This window comes from Rissa tridactyla, chromosome 5 (assembly GCF_028500815.1).
Source record: "Rissa tridactyla isolate bRisTri1 chromosome 5, bRisTri1.patW.cur.20221130, whole genome shotgun sequence".
Classification (NCBI taxonomy): domain Eukaryota; kingdom Metazoa; phylum Chordata; class Aves; order Charadriiformes; family Laridae; genus Rissa; species Rissa tridactyla.
In genome coordinates, this window is record NC_071470.1 from 56,962,324 (window position 1) to 56,983,166 (window position 20,843).

The window sequence follows — 20,843 nt, forward strand, 5'->3', positions numbered from 1 at the left end:
ACATGGGATTTATGAATTAATGATGTCACTGATTTGCTTAAACATTTAAATCTGTATGGTTCAGGATTTTCTTTGGCTCTGGCAACCAGAGACTGTTTAAAGCGATTAGACCAGAGTGCAGTAAATTGTAGTTCCACATAATGGCTGTGTGAAACACGAAACAAAAATTTTTAAAGGTTTTCTACCAAATAGATCACAGAGTGGTTAGAGTTGGAAGGGACCTGGAAGATCACCTAGTTCCAACCTCCCTGCCATGGGCAGGGACACCTCCCACTAGACCAGGCTGCTCAAAGCTCCATCCAACCTGGCTTTGAACACCTCCAGGGATGGGGCATCCCCAACTTCCCTGGGAAACCTGTTCCAGAGCCTCACCACCCTCACAGTAAAGAATTTCTTCCTAATATCTAATCTAAATCTCCCCTCCTTCAGTTTAAAACCATTATTCCTCATCCTATCACTACACTCCCTGATAAAGAGTCCCTCCCCATCTTTCCTGTAGGCTCCCTTTAAGTACTGTAAGGCTGCTATAAGGTCTCCCCGGAGCCTTCCCTTCTCCAGGCTGAATAGGAGCAAATAAAAATCAAAACCTGGTCCTAAATTGTTTTTTTTTATGTAATAGATAAATAGATGGTGAGTACATTTTTACTAAAATGGTAGCTGTTTATTTCTAGTGACCTGGATTTAAATTGAGCTTTAATTTGAAATTGTCACATAGTTGTTGGAACTTAAAGAGAAAGAAATGAGGTGTCAGTCTGCAGTCCAGAGACGATTCTGGTTTCTGATCTGAGACCAGAGATTCTCATAAAATTGCATTTATCCTCCGTTTCAAACTATGTTCCCACAGAAAGTTAAGAATATTAAACTCAGGACAAAAAGAAAGCATGATATTCAGCTTTAAATCAAGATATACTTTGGATATAGAGTATATAGGCAAAGCACAGCCACATTGCAATAAAGCCAAATTAATAAACCACAACTATGTAGTGCAGGTAGCTGTGAAGTGACAGAAAATACCGCCAGTGCTATTTCTTAACTAAGATATGGTATTTTTTACTTTACTGGTGGTAAAAAAATCAGCTTCAGGGTGGCAGGATCTGTCTCATTTTCAGAAATACAGATCAACTTTCTGGAAGTAACCAACAGAGCTTCAGTGAAAATTTTGTGCCCTTTCCCATCAGGAGCGCACTGGTAAGTGGACAAACACTATGAACAGCTAGTGGATGTAAAACCAGCCACTTGGAAATAAAACTCGTTCATGTAGGTGCACGTCAAAGATGTTCTCAAGCATAGCTTTATGTTACAGGTTTGCCTCTCTGCTTTTCTGTATGCGGAGCCAAATTTAATCCCTCGGATAACTCCCTTGCCCTCATTAAACTGTGCCACCTTACACCATAGAGAATGAGGTAAGGAACAGATTTCCCCTTTTTAACCTAACACAGATGATTTTTTTTCTATATGTAATATTGCTCAGTTAAATATATAAACTGATTAAGTAGCAGAAATGTAGATACTGGATTTACATTGCTAAAAGGTATCTATATAAAACATACTCAATTTTTTTAATGCATTTAAGTTAATGGAACTAGAATATTCTTATTTGAGATTCATCATGACTAAATAAAGTAGTTCTGGCTTTCTGATGTCTGCTTCCCTTCACTGAGACTGACCACATGAATGCTGCCAAATTTATTACTTCTTCTTGGAATGTCTCATTTGCATCCTTTACTGCTCATGCATGTGCCAGAACAGCTGGATCGGGACTTTCCCCACCAGCTTCTGCACTGCAGTCATTGGGTTTCCTGAGCAACCTGACTTCCTCCTCTAAATAGGAGGGACCAGAAGAATTCCTGAATGTAACAACTAGTAAAACCCCTTTCCAACACACTATAATGAGGCCATGACAATAATTCCATAGTCAAAAGGTAAGAGTTTCCTTTAAACCATAATCCCAGTATTGAATTCCTGTAACAGAGGGAAGGAAAGGCGCCTTTCCAGTTAAAATATCTCCTGTCTAGACCATACCCAGAGGAGGTTAATTATTGCAAAATAATCAGTCAAACCATTTTTTAATTATGAGACATTGAAAAAAACTAAAGTTTAGAGTTGGGGGAGATGCTGTTTTAAAATTATACTCTTTCTCTCTTTCTCCTTCCTTCCCCTCCACCCTCTCCTATTCAAGGCTAAAGAACTGCAGAGATTAACAACTTCCTATGCAAACCAGCCTTCACTGGGCACAAAGGGCTATTTCCAACAAAAAGAATAATTTGGATATACCTGAAATGATTGGCACAGAGGTCAAGAGCTTCCCTAACATAACTGACAAAAATTACAGTCTTTTCCATGCCTTATTTAAATTTTTCGTATTTGTGTTTTACTTGTCTACATTTTATCTTCAAGGACATGTTTCCTTACAAAAACACTGCGTTGGGACTGTACAACTGTGGTTCAACTCATGCGTCGCTCAAATCATGGGAACAATTTGGGTATTTAGCATCTTTGAAAAAATACTTTTGCTCCTATATTTAGGGGCTTAGCTTCAGGCAACTACTTGTTAACTTTTCATGATGAAAGTAAATTATAGCATATAACCAGCAGCTCAGCTTGTAAACCTGTCACATATTTTTTTTTTCTCCCCCCAAGAATCACAGATGGTTCAAGTGACCAAAACCAAATTTACTACACGAAGTCTAAGCAATTAGCCCAACTTATGTAGTTTTCTTACAAACTGGCAGGGCACTTACCACATGTTTGGTATTCTCTAAACAGCGGGTATGATCAGAAGGATGTGGATCCGCAGACACCACCTCTTCTTTCCCAGTGAGCATCAACCATCACTGCCAACAACTTCAGTGCCTCTGCCAACTAGGAAGGTCTGATAGGGAGAATATTTTCTTAAATTATAGACACTCAGAAGTAATACTGCTGCCCTATAGAACTGTTTGCTTCCTCTAGATTATTCAATGTCATGTGGTCCGTAGTGCTGAAGAGGACCAATGACAAGTTTCAGACAATCATCAGTCATTTTCTCAAAAAACACCCAAACAATTTTTCCTCTAAACACAACAATCTGAAACTATCAGGGGAAAAAGGTTAAAACTTAAAATGCCCTCACAGTCCATTGCCTCTATTAAAATAAATGTGCAACACAAAATATTGCATTGCACATTCCAAAAATAACCTCCTTGCCCTTGTGTTTCTACCCTCCCTCAGGCTACTGACAAGAACACTCATAAAGCACCACTTGCCCGCAGCATCTGGCAGTTGTTAAAGTTCTGTAAAAACAAAACAAAACACAACAAATGGTTAATCAATTTCCTTGACACTTAAAAATATATCTAGCTCAATCAGGGATTAACAGCAGCATTTTTAGGCCAAAGAACTTCGCCAGCAAGAGTTATACAGGAATAAATACTGACGAATCAGATTTCTAATGAACTGCTAGTCCTAATTTTCATTCTAAAGAACCTACCATATCTATATAATACAGATTTCCTTGAGGAGCATAGAATCAAAAAGGGTTTCTGCAATGGGTAGTTGCTTTAGACACTCTGGTTTCTGACGATACACAATCTGTTTTAGGCTTTTTTAAGCCCACGTTTTGCCAAAAAGTTAAAAGCCTCATTAATTAGGCATGAAACATGTCAGAGAAGTTGCAGGCTCCACAGGTCATGCCAGCAAAGTTTATGAACTTCTGTGAGGCCTCCATGCTGGTTATAAATCTGTAAGCTCCTGAGAACTATATACGGTGCCTCATGGGACACTACCACTCTCCTTCTGGACAGCTGTCAGTCTCAGGTGAACTGATGCAATGAAGGTCTCACTACACCTAGAATTGCAAACTATTCAGTCATTTTTGCCATTTTAGTAGATATGAAGGCATTTCTTAATAAAAATGCTTAGGTAAAACAGAATTAAGGCTACGGATTGCCCTTTAAAGTACACTTTCCTTAAATGTCAGAAAACGTGGAAATTTGTAGTTAAGCTCCTTATCTCTGATCCTGTAACTTCACTGGTCTTATGTCTCAAACCATTTATGCCAACTCTCTTTGCTACACAGACAAGACAACTCGCTATCCCAGCATCTGACTTCCACACTGGAAAGCAGATTACTCTCCTTCAGTGCCTTCAAATATTGAAGGTAGCATGACGTCTGGAGGCAGACTTGCTCTGGTGGAACTAGTACAGATGGGAAAAGACCAGAATTTGAAATTGGACTCTCAGTATGAAGACACAGGTTTCTGCTGAACTTCCTTAACTGCAGGCATAAAGCATTTTCAAAGAGATGAAGAGTAAATCTCCGCTCAAACTGCTTGGATATCTTGATCTACATGCCAAGAGATTTCAGAGCCAATAAGAAAAAACATGCCAGAGTTAAATTGAAATGAAATTGGCTACATTACTTGTGTAGCTTTTGCTTTTCTCTCTGGCTGTCTTTGCTGCTGATTGCTACCATTTGGTTTAAGCTGCTTTGGGCACTGCTCCATCCAGTTCAAAATTAATTCTCGTAGTGGCCAAAAAACTTAGGAGACTTCTTCTGTACTGGGGTCCCCAGCTCATTTTGAGAGATCCAATAGGCTCACATCACCATCTGCACTTTTTACTGCTATCCAAACTAGAACAAACCTCTGAATATTTTGAGATTCACACATCACCACTGTAGTAGTATTTCTTAGACACTCAGTGTTGCCAGTATGAATTAAAAATGCTTTGTAACCTATAGTTATGGCTACCCATGAAATACAATATAACGTACAATACAAAGAACACAGCTGCACTCACTTCAGTTCTACAGGTCTACACCTTTCTGTCAGACTTGATGAACTCTAATTACATTGAAATGCTCTTCCTCTCTCTCAATGTCAGAAATCTTCCCCTTATGTGCATTTGTCTCTGTAACACACTGCACCTAGGGGACAGAAGGACGATGACAGCCTGACCTTTTAACTCCCTGTCTGTCCCAAGAGCTGAATAATGGCTCATATCACATTGCAAACAGCAGTTTTATGGAAACAGGGTAACCCTCTAGCCGAGCAGAAACATACCATTTAACTCAGGTTTCTCAGCTATAAACATTAAATCCAAAAAAAGTCCAACAACAATCTTTTCATTTTCCACTCTTTTCCCAGACTGAGAACAACATTCTGCTTGACATGTGGGGCATGATACTACACAGCTTCAGCAAGGAATGTTATGTACATAAACACAAAGAAATATGTGATGAGTAAGTAGGACACAGATCACAGGGAAGCCTGATCTGGCATGGGGAAGTACAGCTGAATAGCCATGAAGTTACTCTTGTCTCAAAACCAGAACAAGACCCGAGAAGGGAGTATAGCTATTAATTAACTCACTAAACCAATCATGTCATCTTTCATCTTTTTACCTTGGCTTTTGAGAATAAGGGCAGAATAAGAAAAAAAGGGTTTCAGCTAGTTAGGAAACTCATACACACTGAAACACATTGGCTTAAAGCACAGTAGAGCTGGTCATCACCCAAAAGCAGTAAAATTGTCCTCCTACCAACTTCTCTCTTGCGTGTGAGAGCAAGGTGCACCTGGAACCAACAGAGGTGGTAGTTTGTCCTGTTCCCTGCTGTTCATGGGGCAGTTTGTGGAGTGATGTGGGTATCAAGACTGGGAGCCATGCACACGCATTTGGGTCAAAGACCCAAAGCTTGTTCTCACAGTGCACGCAGGTAGAGAGCAGCCAATAGATGACATGGGCCTAAAGAACACTTTAGACATAAAAAAGCAATTTAAAGAGGGATGGGAGGGAGCTCTTTTAGGTTAGGGGCTTTTTTGTGTGTTTGGTGGGTTGATGTTGGTTTACTTTTTAAAAAATGACACTTCACATACAGAAAGCAATAGTTTCCTACTCCTGTATTAAGTTAAACGGTCCAGATCTGTTGACTTCAAAGCAGCAGCATCAGTTTACACTGACGACGAATTACATAAATCTGGTAATAGTACAACAGTAATAGTTGGAGCTCCAGTCTTCCTCATTTTTCCTGTGATCTTGTTCTAATTGCTCACTGCTTGCTAATTTAAACTGTTACCAGTCTGGGGGTGGTTACTCTCTTTCCATTTCCAACCAACATGATTAAAGTAACTGTAGTTGAGGAGAATATTTTTACAGTAAGTAAATGCAAAAGGCTCTGAAAGGCTTTAAAAAAAAAACTTTATAAAAAGTGAGGTAGACATTTCTTTATCATTTAAAGTACTCATGGCTAAGAAATTGACTTATTTTTATGTGTTAGCTTATTGGATCAGACATGGAGGCTATTGTTAAAGAAAGTGGAAGCAGATTGTGGGAAAGAATGTCATAACTGCAGACACAAAACCACATTTCACTCTCACTGAAGTTTGTGGTAGTGATTGGTTTGACCCTGAGGTGTTGCATGTACAGTAAAAGTGGAAAAGCAACTGAGACTACTTTAGATCTAAAAAAAATTAGATCTTCACTGGACCATAAAAAATAAACAGCTAGGAGACTCAGCCTTATTGTCAAAGGAACATAACGCAATTATCATTACGTTGCATTAACTTTTTGCAGATTTCACTGATTTCACAAATGCTTCCTTTCAATGGAATTACCTTGCATTAATTCTTCAGCAAAATTAAAAATACAATAAATAAAAACAAGTATTTGGAAGTGCTTGCATTATTTCATGGAGCCATCCATTAACAGCATCTAAAAAAAGACAATTTCTGGTTCCACTTCATCCCGTGAAAGCAAAATTGAACAATTTATAGGTTTAGCATAGCTTTTTCTCAATTTCTTATAGGAGCTATAATAATAATAATAGTAATAAGGCTTATCCTCATTTTCTTTTTCTCCTCCAAAATAACTGAAAGCAATGCATTAGCCTTCTCCTGAACTCTGTGGCTAGTGAAAGAACCCAGGAGATGTCTTTAAAATTTCATTCCTTACAACTCGTGCACCAATACTACTTTTGTGGTTGTAATAAATTGTTTTGCCTGAAACAATTTTAATGGGAATAGATCTCCTTCCAATTTTATTGTGGTTAGCATACATAAAAACTCTCTCATTCTATACAAATTAGGTTTTTTTATAAGGAAGAAACTCAAGGCTCCATAAAGAAATGAAGACATTTTCCTTCACATATTCACAAGACAAAAGTTTTGGAAGAATATCCAAATATAACTGGGAACATATCAATTTTTCAAGGATATTTATAGATACAAATGAATCTGCACGATTTGAATTAGTTATGCATTCTGTATGATCTGTGTCTAATTTAAAATGTAAAATCACTAGTACTCCAACTCAGCTTTTTTTCCATTCCATTGAATGCAGTGTCCTGCTCAACTAGTCAGAAACTGAGGAGGAGGAAAGTGACTTATTAATGATCTCTAAGACATACCTGGCAGAAAGCTTCAAAAAAAAAAATAATAAAAATTCACAACTGAAGTCATTGTCAGAGACAGACACAGGAATTCACTCCTGTTTGTTTCAAAAAGTTGTGGTTCATACTAAATCTCCTTCACCAAAAGATTTGTCCCTCTCCCCCTTTTCTGGGAAAAACACTCATTAGCACCAATAGGTTCTTCACAAAATGAACTTATATTAAAAAAAATAAAAATCTAAGAAATATATTTTCCTTTCATAAAATGCAGGAGAAAGTGAAAAACCGCTACCAATTTTGATTTCTTCAGTGTGTGGGTAGTCTATAAAAGACATGACATGGACTTGATTGTCTGAAAATGAGAAGAAAATTCAGATTCTTCTATGTGTCCCACATTGAAACCTTGTAGACTCTAGCAAAGCATTCAAAATCACTAGTCACTTGGGAAAAATCAAAAGCTTTTACATTGAGCCCCTCCAGAATAAAATGACTAAGACAAGGCAGTGCAACTGTAATTAAACTGAGACATCACGATTGTTCTTTTCAAGGTGCAATCCTTCCATCTGAGTTCCTACGTGTGATTTTTTTCATAAGGATGGATGCAATTAATTTTTTCATGATTGGACTACAACACCTTAAAGACTGCATTGTGGTTGAATAATCAGGTATTTATCTGCAGTATAACGATACAGAAAAAATAAATCTGTCCCTCTGTGCTCTAAGAGACATAGCAGACTCACAGGAATAAAACAATAAATGAAAATAATTTTGTAATGTGATTTTTTTTATGTTTGGTTAACAGAGATACTAGTTTTTATTTATATATATATACATATATCCAGAACAAACACTTGGATTAAACTTTTTTTTTTTGAGTCCTCAGTTAAACCTTGTGTTCATATTTTAGCATTTTAACCCAACCCAATTGAGAAATATTTATTTAGGAATGAATAAAACAAGCAATTTAATATGAAGGAAATCAAAATAATATGTCTTCAGAATATCTATTAACATTTCCCAACATTTTGCACTACTTACTTACTCACAAAGTCATAAAATATCAAAACAGGAAATTAGAAGCAAGAAAGGAAAACCAAACATCTTCAACTGAGATTTGAAAACAAAGTGTATACAAACAGAAGGCAACTACAACTGATAATATTCTACCAAGAGAGTCTTGCATGTGAAACTACTGAAGCAACATATCATAACTGGGGTTTCTGGACGCTAAGTTAAAAGTTTAAACTGTAAAGGATATTTTTGCTGTAAGTGAAGAAGAAAAGAAAATAGTAAATTGTTTAAAAGATGGATGTAATGATATTATCAGCAATTTAGACTGTTGACTTTTTATCATCCAGTACTTCATAAAGCAAGGATAATGTGAAGCAACAATTAAGAACTAAAAAGAAAAAAGATTTCTGATGAGTCCTTCAATAAACAATAAAACGACGTCATTTTTTTTAATTAATCTTGAAATCTTGGTAAGTGCCAAAAAAAACTCTGAAAAACTTCATTCAATATGTGGTATACAGAAGACAACAAGGTATCAGTAGGCCAGATAGATAGCTTGATGGCACTACAGGGCATAATTAAGAAAAACTTTATGTGGAATTAACTTAATACAGAGAAAAGCAGTGGTTCTCTGCCTTTTCTAATTTCCATATCCATACGTACTTTGCAATGGATCTCAGACTCCTTGATGGCGAATCTAAGCCCTCTGAAAGTGTTTTTTCCTCTTAGTCTCTCTTTGCAGGTCTTTAAACACTTGTTTACAATTGACAGCTACTGAACTAATAACTTATGAAGGTAACAAATGCCAGTTGATGCTGTTTTAGACAGCAACAATCTTCAAAGACACTTGACTTCTCAAGGGAAAAAAGAAACTGCACAGACATAACAGATACAGACTTTTACAAGATTTCTGACTTAATTTCACATCCCATTCAGTTTAAATCATGAATAAGTGGAACGCACCTTAGATGGCTTAAAAACAAAGTGTTAGAGTCAGTATTAGAAAAAATATCCGAAGGCATTATTTCTTGTGGGTTCTACAGTATTAATTCTCACTCAATGAGCACTGTCTATACCCTCCAGATGTCCTTAAAGATGATGACAGTAGATACATTAAAATACATTAATAACAAGGAAGGCAGGTGTTTAAGACAAACAGATCTGAATTTCCCAGTAATCTGCATCCTTTCAGATGATACTAATTTCAATGCTGTGAAATATAAAAATAATGCATTTGGGAACATGACATTCAGGCCATACCTACAAAATAGGGATCAACAATCAGGACCCAAGGCAATTAATGAAAACCAACTTCTCAGAGCTATGCTGTGACTTAAGAGGCTGTCATAACTTTCAGATGTATTAAGAAGGGAATGTGAGTGGGAGACAAGACAGGATCTCATCTCTGCATGCAACAAAGCACAGGGGAGCACCTCATCCACTTTTGGTATCTGTGGTTTCTCTACGTTTTTCAAAATTGCTCGTAAAAATATAAGTAAAACTGAAAGCAGTGTTTTTCCTTCCTAGTCCAAAGTAGAACACAGCTAAAAGATGCATCAAGAATTTTGTCCGATTTTAGCCCATCATACAATATTTCTAGCCACTGTCCCCTGGGATCTCACTCCATCCCACTCTAAGCTTTTCTGAGTATGAGTTTGAAAGCTGCTGACTATGTGAATGACTGACTGACCTTCAGTCCTCCCCATCCCTGCCCCTGATGAGGGATTCTCATGTTTAATTTTTCCAAAACTGTAAGAGATTACACCGAGGACAGCTTGTATACACAGATGTATAGGCACACATCTACATATATTTGTGAAATAACACAAAGTGCCAGAAGTCAAAGTTCAACAATGCCCATCAAACTTTGATCTGGAATGAAAAAAGCTGTTTGTTCAAATCCATGTTAAGGCACCTAATTAAAAGGTTCAATTTTCAAATCCACTGAGTAAAATTAAATTAAAATAAAATAAAGCCTCTTAAACAGATGCCTATATCTGATCATAGAATCATTTAGTTTGGAAAAGACCCATAAGATCATTTAGTCCAACCGTAAACCTAACACTACCAAGTCCACTACTAAACCATGCTCCTAAGAGCCATGTCTACATCTTTTAAATACCTCCAGGAATGGTGACTCAACCACTTCCCTGGGAAGCCTGATCCAATGCTTGACAACCCTTTTGGTGAAGAAGTTTTTCCTAATATCCAGTCTAAACCTCCCCTGGCACAACTTGAAGCCATCTCCTCTTGTCCTATTGCTTGTTACTTGTGAGAAGAGACCGACCCCCACCTCTCTACAGCCTCCTTTCAGGTAGCTGCAGAGAGCGATGAGGTCTCCCCTCAGCCTCCTGTTGTCCAGGCTGAACAACCCCAGTTCCCTCAGCCGCTCCTCATAAGCTTTGTGCTCTAGACCCTTCACCAGCTTCATTGCCCTTCTTTGGACACCCTCCAGCACCTCAGATGTCTTTCTTGTAGTGAGCGGCCCAATACTGAACACAGTATTCAAGGTACAGCCTCACCAGTGCTGAGTACAGGGACACCATCACTTCCCTAGTCCTGCTGGATACACTATTTCTGATATAAGACAGCATGCTGTTGGCCTTCTTGGCCGCCTGGGCACACTGCCAGCTCATATTCAGCCAGCTGTTGACCAACACCCTCAGGTTGAACACAGCTGGATTGCACGGGAACGGCTATCAAGATGAAATAAAAGATGCTTGTGTCAAGCAACCCACCTAGAAATTCCCTCATATTCTCCTGCAGTTTGAAGGCTCAAACTTTTTCTGCAAGCAGGTATCGGCAAGCTCTTTTATGAAGTGAGATCTTCCTGAGAAACACTGATGACAAAGATAACAACAAAGAGGAAAACTCATGTATCTTGTCACACCACGGACACTGCCACACATAGAACACCCCTTCTACTATCCACCATCTGCTTCCTTTTTCACAAGTAGTCTAGAATATGAAACAAGATAATAATCCACAATGATCACTTCTCATCCATCTTGCTGACAATGGCTTGAAGGAAGGGGACTAATCACATTACCTCCACCTTCCATGCAAGAGATTAATAAAGAAGAAAAAATGATTACATTACTCTGCAAAATATTCTTTTATAATTTTCTACAAAGGCAAATATGACAGAATGCATATGCTAGTTATACAATGCATGATCTCGTTTGCAGTGCATTAGAGAAAATATGCCCAGCAGCATATTGTTCGGACATATGGGTCACATTGACTTTTTGGCTGCTTATCATCAAATGCCAAACATGCGCATGCAGAATAACATTTGCTTCTTTTATTCTTCATCTAATGAAAAGCATTTCCTATAGGTACTTAAAATGTCAGAATCTTAAAGAACACAAAAGGCTTCTCCTACTGCAGGATTTGCTTTTAAATTTTACTTTTTCCTAAAAGGTCTGATTTCTGACATCAAGAGAGCAAAGGAAATAAGAATGGAGGTCCCATTTCTGATTAGAGATGTGCCAACTAAAGAACATCCTAATTAAGCAATGATAAATTGTCTAGAGTTTAACAAAGACATTTCTATTTTCTACATTAATTTTTAGTCTCTAGAGTGGACAGATTTTCCAACAAAAAATAGAAAAAGTTAGTGGGTTGCAGATCACATGCACTGTTTGGCATAATTTTTTTCCAACCTATGGCCTGACTTGTGTTAGGATATGCCATTATGTCAGTGCATTCAAAAAGGATTAGTGGCAATACTTGCCACTTTTGGGCTTCTCTGATGTTCTCTTTTGAGCTTGTCACCTTTTAATTTCATACTCTGTGAACAAAAATACATTCATATAATTCTGGTGGTCTTCCAAAGAATACACTGAGTGCTTTCAGTATGTAGCACAAATTACAAAGATAATCAAATGAAAGGGAGATATGATGGATGCTTTTTTTTGCCTGCCTGGATAAAGAGAAGGGGGTAGGAGTGACTGTAGTCCAGCTCTTCCTTTTATATATCTTTATTTTCGTCAGCTCAGCTACTGACATTTAAGGAGAATTATTATTCTTTCACCATGCCTCCATTTGCAGAACAGGCCTTTTATGACAGTTACTACATGTTATACTGAACCCATGTTGGTAAACTTATTTATTGTAATAAATGAGTTACGACTAAGAACTTCATAATGAAATGGTAATAGTACATAAGACTTTCTTCTTCAAAGCACAAGCCTTTACTACTCCAACTAATGGAGAATCCCTGGCAGCCTGTGACAGCTAAATAGTTGTAACCAAACCCAGTCATAATTTCCTCCTATTCAATAGAATTTCAGTCTCAAATATCAGTAATGCTGTGCCTTTAGGGACAAAATAAAATAGATGTCATTGTTCATATAAAGGAGGAAACTTATTTTTGTTTACTTAACATAAAAGATAATCTAAACTTGTCTCAGGGCATTTAATAAGGACGTAAGCAATTAAGTTTTGATCCTTAGTGCGGGAAGATCCTGTATTTTGTTTAGATTTATTTGCATTTTCTTTCCAACTGACCTTAGTCAAACTACAATATCAAACTTTTTATTCTTCAGACCCCATCTGAGTTTTCTAGGAATCTGTAGAAGGTTAGAGTCTTACATTAATAGGACATACCTGGCTGGACATGAAAGCAGTGGGGGAAAAAAAGCCAGCAAAAACAGCATTGCAGATTTGCATTAGGAACATTTATATCTGCCTTCTTCATGTGGTTTCCATTCAGCACTTAAAATGTAACTCTGCATGAAGAAAAAAAAAAAAAAAAGTTTTGTTAAAAAGTTCTGCTGTTGCCAAAAGAGGTCTCATTTACATCTGCTGACAAAAGATTTTATTAGCATAACACTGGAAAGCCAATGAAACCAACAGCAGCAAAAGAGCAAACTGTCCTGACAACTTTACTTTTGCTAATGACAAACAGAAAGAACTGCATGATCATTGTCAAACAAGCTCTGGAGCTGATCCAACACAGTCTGGTGTCTACTTAATTTCAGTATTTGACTTCAGGAAGATCATTATTGCAATCTGAGTGTGTAGCATTGTTAGTTAATATAATTTCAAAAAGACACTATCAGGTTAGTTGGCTGTGACCTCCATTTACTAATCCTCTTTTGTACTTAATTCCATACTCGACTTACCTTCAAATTATCCTTTCATTTGAAATTTGTTCCAAAGTCCTGAATAATATTGCAATGAAGCTTATAATCATCCCAAATTTCCTTTCTGCCTTGCCTTAAATATGCATACTATCTAAGATACTCTTGAGGGACAAGCTGACTAGACAGACATACTAAAAATACTTGATATTATACCTAATGTTTTAATATAAGCTTTTTCAGAACTCTGGGAAAGTTATAGTCTCATTCTCCTTCTCTCAGTTCATTAAGATCCGAGTTTCACTTTTCTTTCATTATGGGAGCTTCTATATCCTCCTTTCTATTTTCTTTCTTGCTTTGATCCCTTTGTTTCACATAAACTTCGATGCAAGCTAAGAAAAGTGTATTCTTGGAAAACTTGCCTATACTATCTCTTAAGCTCCTCCTCTCCCTCCTTTGCAGATATGCAGATGTGGAAAATTTACGACACTGATAGAATGTAAGAGCAGCAGCCTTATGGGGCTGCATCAACCATCCATTGAGTCTTGCGCCCTTTCTCCAAAAGTGCCCAGACACATGACGATGGAACAGTAAGCAGAAGATAGCAAGCAGCTGGGGACACTGTTCCAGAGTACGCTTTCAGCCGCTAACATTTCTCAACTTCAGAGACTTCACAGGCAGTATCTTCATAGTATGTTAAATTATAGTTTACAGCAAACAATGAAGACTCACTGATCCTGTTGAGTAATAGAAGTAATTTGCTCTGTGACCATGCCAAGAAAAATTTTGTCCTGTACAACTTGCATGGTACAGACTTCACAGGCATGGATTTGATGTAGCTTCTTCCATATTTAGAGAGTAAGGTTACTCTCAGGCACATAACCACCAACCTAAATGACATCTTAAGCAAGTCTCTATGACTGTAATCAGAAGTTTTCAAGGAAGCAGAAGAAAAATATAACACACAACCACATAAAATATCACTGTGGATAAGAATGTTTTGTGTCTCAATTTTATATTTAATAATCTATTTCTCTTTGAACTTGCTAACAACAACAGAGAAAAAAATTAAATATATATTGATCTGGGACATATTCTGAACTTCATTAACAACAGAGAAATAATTTACAGAAGACCTAGCAGGGTTGTAAATGATGAAATAAATATGGAAGGGGGGATGGGGATGGAAGCTAACACGGTATAGTTGGAGAAAAAATAAATTTGATAACACCAGTAGTCAACTAGAAGAAGAATGTATTGTCAAAGAGACTTAGTGTCACGTATCTATATTGCAACAGTGCCTGGAAGACCTGCTGAGAACATGACCCTACTGTATTAGGAATTGTGTAAAAAGAAAAAACAAACAAAAGAAAAAAAAAACACAAAAAGACCAAACAAACAGCCTGAGTCCAGTCCCCAAAGACTTCCTTCTCTGACAGGTAATCAGGAAAGCATGGCTTAAGGTTATATCATGTCATGGACGAAAGAGGTGGTCCTCTGCTATAACTATGCATAAATTCACAGCTGTTAACAATGAGCTCTTATACTGTGCCCTTTAAAGTTACACTACTAGAAAAATACAATTAAATGGGAAAGAAGTTCAAGCATGAGAATTACAAATAACTTGGGACTAATTTATATTGAAAAATTCAGAGTGCTAAATATTAAAAGTAGGGTATGATTAAAAGATCTTTCAAATATTGACAATAAAACTTGGCAACTTGAGTGGAAATAAATATCAGAAGTAATTTTTAAAGTCAGAGACAAAACAGTAATGTATTATTAATGTAAACAGAATGTCACCCTCAAGGGCAAACCTCTACAGTATTAGCATATCACAAAGCAATTGCATTGTTTTTTAGTTGTGTAATAAGATCAACTATTTCATATCCAGTAAAGGAAATTATAACTATTTTACCAGACGGGTAGCATTTCCTCATATGACTTCATCATTGGAACAGCAACAAAAAAAAAAAAAAAATCTTCAAAATGTTAGAGAATCTGCCTCAATTCCACATGATATCAAGCAGAAATTATGATATTTTAACCGAAAATTGCATATTTCAACCCATACTATAGATCCCTTCCAGTATCTTTATGTATATTAAAACAGACAGCGAGAAGCTTTGCTGCTAGTTGTCTATTATGCAAATGACAGAGTATTGTTTAATGCTTAAGTAGCTTTGACTCACTTTGCGAAGAGGTATTTTGGTTTTGGAATTTTGCTGATCATAGGTTTTGAAACTGATTTAAAGAAAGATATTTCTGTTGAGTTTTACTGCTGTGGTAGTTTTCACCCCTTTTAAGCCAGGCCCTATTTTTTCTGCCAAAATCTGCAATTACCTGATAACTAGCAGAATCTGACTTAAACTTGTTTCCTCAGTACTGACACCCCAAGCGGCTACCACAAATGGGCACTGGAGGGTAATTAAACCAACAAGATTGCAGTGAGTGGAAAGCTTGCTTATCTTGTACTTGTCAGCATGTATATAACACAGCTTTCCTCTCTGCCAGGAGCCCCTGAAGCTCTGCAAAATTGGAACCTCCTGCTTCAGCTGATTGTTTGGCAAATTGTTCTTGTGCTACAGCTGAGCACATTTTTTTTGGACACAGATAATTTTTACAATATTTTTAAAACTCAAACCACTGACATTGAATTTTTTTAAACATACAATTTTGGTGCACTGTTGGATAGTGGAGTGTCTTTATGCAAAGTCCACTCCAATAAAAAGCACTGTTTACTCCAACAGTTTGGATCTGGAGTGAATGAAAAAAAAACACGTTTACTTTCTGAATCGCCAATGATTCAAAACACTTCAATGAAGTCCATCCACTGCTATTATGTTTCACGAATACTAAGAATTACCCAACAGAAGCTGCCATGCTGTTGCAGGCAAATTATTAAAAGGAAAATCTGTTAGAACCAACTCTGAAGTCAACATCAAAGACTAGGGGAAGAGATTTTTAATGTGGAGTTTAATCACAAACGATGCCACAGCCTCTGTTCTTCACTCAGACAGAGAAACTTGAGTGGGAGTTATGCCTGAGAAAGCAGTTCAGGACTGGGTTTATTACTGGTCTTCAGATCCATGTCAAGTTAAAAAACAGTGGGCATTATCTACCTTGTCTCAAACACTGACAACACGATATTACGGCTTTCTGGGGCTGCAGATAGTCAACTTTATGAACAGTTTTTTAATACCTGATGAACTTCATGATTCTTAAATGATATCTGCTTTTCATGTTCTTTATTAATACTATAAATGAGTGATTACTAGGCTAACAAATTGGAAAAAAAAGTATCTGGGATCTCTTCTGACCTTCAATTGTTTGATACGTATAATCAGCTAATCATGTCTTTTCCACTATTTCCTGCTCATTTTCTTCTACTGTTAAGGAATACTAAAGAAGAATACTAAGAACTGTTTACTACTATTAATATGTTTGTGTGGCATGGTTTTAGTTTTGCTCTGGTCATCTGCATTGTATTGTTACACAGCAACACTGTTGAAGATCTCTATGAATTCACATAATGTTGTTTATTATTTTTCTTTGGTTAAACAAGGGCAAATGTAGCCCCAGTAGCACCATATTCCAACATGAGCCAGTGACGACCCCTGTGTAGGTTTGAAAATGGTCTGCATTTAGGTACAGTGATTATAGGTCAATGTTTTTCATGAGATCCTCTGAATAAATGCATGTATTAGGAAGCAAGATACAAGCAATACCAAAGTAATACCTGATACACGCAACCATACTCTAACAAAGGGTTTGATCTAATAATGTAATTTTACATGCCATTGGCTTATAATGCCCACCAGATATAACAATAAGATAGGAAATTAGGTGGGGAATATATTCAGAAAGGAACTTGAAGTTTCTAAAAAACAACAGCAGCATTGCTGACTATAGGAATTAACAGTACTGTTAATTAAATTTATATTGATGCTGATAAACCAACAGCCAACTAATGTCCATGGAAAACCTCCAATAAATTCAAAATGCATTTTTGAAGATAGGCAATACAGCACTGAAATCTTGTTTTGACACCAATACCACAGTTTTCCATCCTTCTTAAACCTTTCTAAGGCCGTATCAGTAGTGCTTTAGGTGTATTAAGAAACTCTTTTTCTCTGTACTGCCTAGTCCCATGCCTGTTCCCAAAAACTGTCCCTAAGGAACTTCACTCCCTCTGAAAGTTGCAGTTCAAGATGGCAGGAAGAGCTGAGCCTGTATCCCTTAGGCATATGCAACACCCTACATCAACACAACTCCCACCATCAGAAATGCATTGACCACACCAATGCAATAGCTCTGCTCCAAGTCCTTGCCAAAGAGACAGGAGCAATGCCAACTGTAGACGTAGAAAGAAGTGTGTAAAGTATCAACACACATAGTTTTGGCAGGGTTTAGGCATGGGCATATAGATGAGCAGGGGCACACTAGGGCCAAACCAAGCTCTAGAAAGCAAAATGTGTTTTAAGTACTGTATTGTTGTAAGGAACTGTTGTATGTAACTGTATTGTTACACAGCTACTACATTAAAGCCACAATACTACTGTGGTACTGATATACTATTCAACACTAGTTCACACTTGATAATACTGTATATTTAATGAAATAAAGTCTAGAAGAGTTAAAAATTATCATTGAGGAGGCAGGAATAGTATAGTCATTTATTTCCTGCATCAACTTTGCCAGATGTATCTTTTAATTCAACCACATTAAGTGATGGTTATTTGTATTACAGCATTCACTAGCAGCTACAGGAAAGTGGGGTTGCACTTACACAGAAAACTTAGCATTTAAATTGAGAGAAAAAGATTCCTTCTAGACAGAGGATCAACAGACAGATAATGCAAGGCTAGGAACAATGAAACCAGTAGAAGATAGATGCCTAAGGAGGGGTGGATTCACCAACAAGGCAGAAGCAATAGCTGTGGTAGGACAGAGCAGCATGAGCTCTCCGTCCAGTGGGCCAGCTGCATCCTACTCAGCTAGGCACCTCTGAACATCTGGACACAGTGCCTTTTTCCAGGCCACATGGGAAAGAGGCAATGAAGCCAAGATTTCTTTAAAGATCCAGCCTAGCTCTTAATCATAAGAAAGCCCTTCTTTTTGGGGCTGAATTTACTGTGTTTAGAATGAATACAGTGTACCCAGAACACTGAAACAAGACTGAAACAGGAGTGCTAGGACATAGATGCACTTCTCCCCTTGAAGCAGTTGCAATCGCAGTCAAAAGGTTTGGGGCTCTTCTGCGGCTTTTGGTTGGCTGAGGGGAGGGAGCTTAGTGGGGTGGGTGGGAAGGTTTCAGGCATTAGAAGCTACAGCAAGTCAGTTCCAGATCTCTTATTTCCTATGCCACAAATAACAAATTCTTGTTATCAATGACTAACCCACATCAAACAAATAAACCACTGTAGAAGGACTGATTCTGGTGAATACACAAGACATTCACAGACATTATGCAGAAAAAACCAAACTATTCAAGCACTTGATGCAAACTATTCACTGGGGTTAAATGTTCATCGTCCAACAAATAGGTTACTAATTTATCAATATACTTTGTGCCAGTTGAACAAAATCTCCTGTAACTATAACTTGGACAATAACTTCATGAACTATATCTTACTTATTAAATTCTATCCTTTTATTCATGTAATAATGCTCCATATCACTGCAAAGTAACAGGGCACTCAATGCAATTGATGATGACAGTGTCTTGCTGCTAATAAAAAAAATAATCTTTCCATTGACTTGAAGGGATTTGGGATGAATAAGTTTCCTAGCAAAATGCAAAAGCAAAGGGTTTGATCCCTTCCGCCTGGGACTCACTATGAAATAAGTGACACTTTTTGCCAGATAAGCTTAATAACGTCATTTGAAATTCTTTAATAGCACTGATCTGAAAAACTTGTTGACATCAACCTGTACCTCACTGCTCAGGAAATTATTTACTTTTTTCACTTCTCCTTTGTCCTTAGCTTTCTTGCCTTTAGGCTATATTGAAAAGTTTATCAGCATAACTTCTACATTTAAATCCTTCTCCACCAGCAGCATGCTTTCAGTCTCCGCTATTTCCTCTCAGTAAAATGGTGGTTGAAATTGTCTGCAACAGCGTTCCCAACCTGTTCTCATTGGTTCCTTACTTAATGCCAGAATAACTGATAGCTGACGTGCTATATTCTCAGTCTTCATATGTCACATGAATTTAGTTTTGCCTTCCTTTGAAGACGCCAAATGCTGAACAGGTGGTTTTGATTCATTACACAATTTACACTGTGGCTCACTCAGCTAAAATTCAAGCAGAAAGGTAACAGACATGGCGTATCAGAATACTCAAAATAAGGATGCAACAGCCAAATGGAGAGTAAAATTATTTTGCAAATTCACAGAACGTTTCTCTAAGTTTTCAGATGGCACAAGTTTGACCCTGTCCCCCCTGGCTTTTTTTTTTTTTTTAAGGCTCAAGCTCTGTAAATATTTCAGCGTAAGCCTAACTGGGTATCTGGCACAGATTTCAGCGTAAGCCTAACTGGGTATCTGGCACAGAGCAAAGTTTATGCCCAACTTGACTATATTTAGTCAAACAATGCAGTAAAGAATCAGGTCATTAAAGTAAAAGAAAATAGATTAATCACCAGATATATGCTAAAACAGAGGAAGGGATGAGATTACACATGGACTTCATGCTTCTATAACATAGTTAGTTGTCTGAAAAAACCAACAAGCAGGTATACCTTTTCTAGAAAGTTTTCCCTCTTTTCTGGAAAAACAGGAGGAATATGGAATCTTACGTTCCCATTCCTGAAGACATAATGTTTCTAGTTCACTCAGTCACATTTAGAGGTTGGAATCTGGGTAATACGAATGCTGTTAGGACAGAAAATTCTCTGACGCTAAGTCTGGCACAGAAGTCTGCCTTTAGTCTCAGAATTCCCAATCCCTGCACTGTGATGCAAATCTATGCTTTTCATAACAAAACCAGAAAATTTTGAAAAGGTACATACAACTGTATGTAGCACTACTGTAATAAGTGTTACATCTGATTATCTATTGACATTTTTATTACGTTCTTACCCCATGACTGAAGTGTTACTCAGTCATGCTGCTCCTTTTTCAAGAGAAGCTGCCTTAAGCAAAATTCAATGTTCAGTTCTCCAGCTAAAAGAGAATTGCAGTCACCATGATCAAAATAGAATAAGGGTATCAAAAGCACTACCGCTGCTCAACATTGTCATTTACCTAAAAGGTGAGACAACTGGTGGGAGGTGCTTTTTGTAAGGCAAACACCGCATACTTGAAGTTAAGAAAATTAATGGCTGAGGAGCTAGAGCTGGAGGGAATATGTGTCAAAGAGACAAAGGCAGATGAAT

General features: G+C 37.3%; 1 long non-coding RNA gene across 1 annotated transcript; it reads right to left on the bottom strand.

The window, feature by feature from the left end:
- Positions 1-2,707: 2,707 nt before the first annotated feature.
- On the bottom strand, positions 2,708-20,622 carry LOC128910398 (uncharacterized). The gene is made up of 3 exons (XR_008466706.1): positions 20,548-20,622; positions 12,989-13,110; positions 2,708-2,872 (listed from the first exon to the last, which is right to left on the bottom strand). It is a non-coding gene; the product is annotated as an uncharacterized LOC128910398 (long non-coding RNA).
- Positions 20,623-20,843: the final 221 nt, after the last annotated feature.